The following is a 5172-nucleotide window of genomic DNA, read 5'->3' as shown; positions in this document are numbered from 1 at the left end:
GACCTTTCTTTTCAAACCAAAATAGAGAACTGGAATAATTGGTGAACTTCTTGGCCCCCAGCTTCAAATCATTACACTATTCTATTTAGTCCCTTCTCCTTACATTCTCCTACTAGAAACTGCAAAATTTTCCTATGCCTACCCTAGTGTCTGATAGGTGATTTTTCTTCATATCTTTACTGGAATCAAGCCATCACCTCACTTCTTGACATACTGTTTTCCATTATTAGAATGAGCACAGGGACCATTTTAATTTCTTGTGTTTGTATATCCATCCATCCATCCATCCATCCATCCATCCATCCCTCCATCCCATCTAGTCTGTCTGCTTGTCTTTCTCTCTCTATCTACCTTTCTATCTATCTATCTATCTATCTATCTATCTATCTATCTATCTATCTATCTATCTGTCTGTCATCTGTTTGTCTATTAATCTGTTTGTCTATCTGTCTATCTATTTATTTATCTATCTGTCTGTCTGTCTGTCTATCTATCATCTACTTTTTGAGACCTCCATGCTTAAAAGGTATTTTTCAAAGTAGAAGAAATTTGTAGCTGTGAACAATATTAACAATAGCTATGAAACTGTCTAAGTCATAAACTCTCTGGGGCTCATTTTCTTTATCCATTAAAACTATGGGCTAGATAGACTATATGATATCTGAAACCTCCCAGATCTTTAAATATTTTCTATCAAGGAACCTATAGAAGTTAAATTCTAGCCTTGTACTATTTCTTTGGGCATTTTGTGTTTGCTGTAGATATAATGTATATTATATCTTTAAGATTTGTTGCTGATGCCCAAAGGGCAATAAAACAGTGCATACAGTTTTGATCCAGCAATACAATTACTGGTTATGCATCCTGAAGAAATCAAGAAAAATGGTAAAAATCCCACCTGTTCAGAAATATTCATAACAGCTCTTTTTGTAAAGATAAAGAATTGGACATTAAGGGTATACCCATCAATTGGGGAATGGCTGAACAAATTGTGGTATGTGCATGTGATAGGCACTATTGTTCCATAATAAATCATGAGTGACAAAATTTCAGAAAAGCCTGGAAAGACTTGGATGAATTGATGCTGAGCAAGATAAGAAGAACCCAAAGAACATTATACACTCTAACAACAACATGGGGTGATGATCAACTTTGATGGACTGCTCATTCCATCAGTGCAATAATCAGGAAAAAATTGTAGGGGATCTGTGAGAAAGAATACCATCTGTATACAGAGAAGAAACTGTGCAGTTTAAACAAAGATCAAAGCTTATTATCTTCAATTTTTAAAAGTTGTTTTATAGATTATGTGATTTTGCTATCTATAATGTTTTCTTTCTTCCTTTTGTATTCGATTAAATTTTGATTTATGCTTATCATGCATGCAAATGAAAAGCCAATATCAGATTGCCTTCTGTTAGTGGTAGGAAGGAAGAAAGGGAGTGTAGGAGAAAATATTTTAAAACTCAAAATCTTGTAAAAAAAAGATCAGTAGAAACTATCATTTACGTAATTGTAAAACGAATAAAGTATTTATGTAATAAAAAAGAAAAAAAGATTTATTGCTGAGTTAAGACTAATCACATTCCTTTTTTTAAAAAATTTAGGTTTGTTTTATTTAAGTTTAATGTTAATTCCATGCTGTGTTTCAGTAAGAACAATACAGATTCTGTATCTGTGGCTCCAGTCATATATCCAGTAGTACAAATTAGCTTCAAGTTACACATACTGAATGAAAGAGGTTGAGCGAGCTAAGGAGGGCAGGGAATAAAGGGAGAGAAGGGGAAGAGGGAAGGAGAAAAACCAAAGAATTGAACACGCATGCAGGCTTTTCAATATCACCTTCAATGCTAACCTGCTGTGAGGGAAGGTCAAAGTCGGCAAGAATGAGGAGCCACGGATTGTTGGGCTGTTACCAGCACCATTTCAGCACAGTTTGGAAACACTTTTTACAGCAAAACCACTACAATAAACGTTCCAACACAACCTGTAACTTCAAGCTAAACACCCAATTAATTTTAAACATTGGTATAAAATTCGGTTTAAACAATTATAAAAAGGAAAAATGCCACCACATGCGCCCTACAGTGCGATAAACCTCTCTCCTATCCTCTTGCTTCACCTAGAAGTGTAATGGCATTCCAATGTAATATCCATTTCTAATGGTTATTTTGCCACATCTGGCACGGAGACAATACAGTAGTAATGCTGAAAAAGTCTCTATGCAGTCCTATTAGTGTCTTAAAGAACCTAAAAGCTGGGACCAGTAAAATCCACAGAAATTCACTCTTGCCTTTAAGAACTTTGAAAACTTAAAAAAAAAAAACCCAACAGGGCAGGAACCTAAATTCTGAGACCAAATGTAAAAGTCAGATTTGGTGGTTCTCAGTGACAATGGGGAATTTTCGGGGAGAAGGACGGGGAGGAGTGGCGTGGTCAGAGATGGATTCTCTTGTTGGCTTTGATGTCTCTCTCACTGGTTTTCATCTTCCACATCCTGCAGCGCTTCTTTATTCTGTTCTTCACCATCACCCTGCAAATCTGAAGTCCATAGTGTCAGGTTATCACGTTACAACTGCATGATGTGTCCAGTCCTTATAGCTTTCTTCACTCAGCGTATCCTGCTCTGCAATTGCATCATCAAAACCTGCTTTTGCCAACCTGCAGGCACGGTCGGGGAAATTAAGAATTTCATAGTAGAATACGGAAAAGTTGAGAGCAAGACCTAAGCGGATGGGGTGCGTTGGCAGAAGTTCTGTCATTGCGATATCACTAGCAGCTTTTATAAGCCACCAGGCTATTCTCTGCAGCCTCCTTCCTGTCATTTCCTGTGGCAAATTCAGCCAGATACCTGTGGTAGTCCTCTTTCATTTTATAATAGGAAAACCTTGGACTCGCCAGTGTTTGCTGCTGGAATGAGGTGTTTGTCCAGTACGTCCAGAATGTCACAACAGATTAATTTTAGTTCAGTTTCAACCATTTGCCGATATTCTCGAATCATTTTTAGTTTGTCTTCTCCTCCCTTGTTTTCTTCTTTCTGTTCAATGCTGCTGCTGATCCGCCAGGACACTCTTGGGGCTCCAATCACATTTTTATATGCCACTGACAGTAGGTTTCTTTCATCAACTGTCAACTCCACCTCCATTCCTGCCACTTTCTTCATTGATTCCACCATTTCATCCTATCGCTCGGCCTGCTCGGCCAGTTTCGCCTGGTACACCAGATCCGCCCGATTTTCCATAGCGGCGTCTCCCGCAGGGTCTGCGCGAGGGATGGCGGCATATGGTCGGCTCTGACTCTCTTGTCAGCCTCTCCCTCCCTAATCACATTCCTAAGAGGTTTTCAATCCCTTAAGTACTTAAGTACTTACTGTTTGAGTATTCTGAGATATCTGCTGTTGAATTTTGCATTCAATAAGTTATTACATATGGGAAAATGATTTTCTTATTACATTAATCAAATTATTTGAACTGAAATTTACAGAATTTTAAAATCCCTGATTGCATGAGTTTTCCTCACTCATATGTCTCCTTGGTAGTTTTCTTGATTATATGACCACTATCCCACATGGATACTTAAGGACATTTGGTAGGACAGTAAAACCCAAGTTCTACTAGGATTGAAGTTTGTAACATTTGTTGGTTGTGCAAATTTTTACCATATGAGAACCTGTAATATTTCTATGATTTCTTTTTTAATATTAAGTAAATTATTATGTTAAAATTTTAAAATTTAATTTAAAAAATATTTAAGACAATGGGGTTAAGTAACTTGCCCAAGATCACACAACTACATAATTGTTAAGTGTTTGAGGTTGGATTTGAACTCAGGTCCTCCTGACTCCAGGGCTGGTGCTCTATCCATTGTGCCACCTAGCTGCCCCTAAAGTTTCATTATTGTAAATAACTAGTTGTATAAATAGATATTGATTGGCAGGGGGTTCAAGTGCTAGAGTGGAAAGTAGAAAAAATAGATTTTTCTTTGACAGGATTGCTCTAAGTACATTTAGAATCAGGTGGCCCAGTGGATAGAGCATTGGCCTTGGAATCAGAAGGTGCTGAGTTTGAATTCGTTTTCAGAAACTTGCCACTTACTAGCTATGTGATCTTGGTCAAGACACTTAACCTCGATTGTCTCACATCCAGGGCCATCTTGAGTCACCCTGATTCAAATCTGGCCACTGGATCCAGATGGCTTGGGAGGAGAAAGTGAGATTGATGAGTTAGCATAGCATTCCCCCACTCAAATCCTATTCATCTGCTGGTCATGGCATCACATTCCTGATGTCATGGACAGAAAAATAAACCAGTGAATTTGAGTGAGTATAACTGTATAAGTGGTCTTCTTCTAGAACCTAGACATGCTATGTAAAAACAAGATGGTAATCAATGAACCAGAAAGTATATATATCCATACATCCATGGATAGGTATGTGGCACTATAAAATGAGTGATTGCTCCAAGCAAGTAATTTCCCACAGCATCCCCACAGAATTTTGGCTACCTTATATGATTCTAGTGGAGCTTTATCTGATACTTCAATGCTAAATGATGAGCTTAGACATTGAAGTTATCTATACCTCCGGGTAGAAACAAGATAAAAGTTAAAATAATTGTAGGGGCTTTAGAGACCTCAATGTCCAAACCATTCCTGAAGTGCAAAACTTTTCTATCACACTCTGCATAAATAGCCTTACAGTCTTTACATTATTGCCAATTATGAAGAAATTAGTCTTTCCTGAGACATTCCAATCCATTTTTGAAAAGTTTTAATTGTCAGAAATTTCTTCCATATAACTTTTCACTATTCATCCAATTCTCCAATCTGGGGACAATAAGAAGACTAAATGTATATGAAACAACACTTTAAGTATTTGTAAACTATGGTGAGGTTATTACCAGATCTCTTTTAAAGGCTAAAGACCCTAATTTTCAATTGATCCCTGAAAGACATGTTTTTAAATCCTATCTCCATTCAGATTGATGTTTTCTAAGAAAAATTCAGCTTGACAAAGGATCAGCTGGACTGTACCCATTATTTCATTTATTCCTTCTGCAGATATTTGAAACACAATGAGGCAAGCTCTGCCATGCCATCTTTTCCCTTAGCTTTTTTGTTTATACAATGATAGTTGAATAATCAGGTCCTCATCCACAACTGCTTTGGATTTGG

The 5172-nt window shown here is 37.2% G+C and overlaps 1 pseudogene; it reads right to left on the bottom strand.

The window, feature by feature from the left end:
• Nucleotides 1-2337: 2337 nt before the first annotated feature.
• Nucleotides 2338-3241, bottom strand: LOC141523615 (14-3-3 protein epsilon pseudogene; annotated as a pseudogene).
• Nucleotides 3242-5172: the final 1931 nt, after the last annotated feature.

This window comes from Macrotis lagotis, chromosome 1, assembly GCF_037893015.1.
Source record: "Macrotis lagotis isolate mMagLag1 chromosome 1, bilby.v1.9.chrom.fasta, whole genome shotgun sequence".
Classification (NCBI taxonomy): Eukaryota; Metazoa; Chordata; class Mammalia; order Peramelemorphia; family Peramelidae; genus Macrotis; species Macrotis lagotis.
Note: the sequence above shows the minus strand (reverse complement) of the source record. Positions and strands in the feature narration are given on the sequence as shown.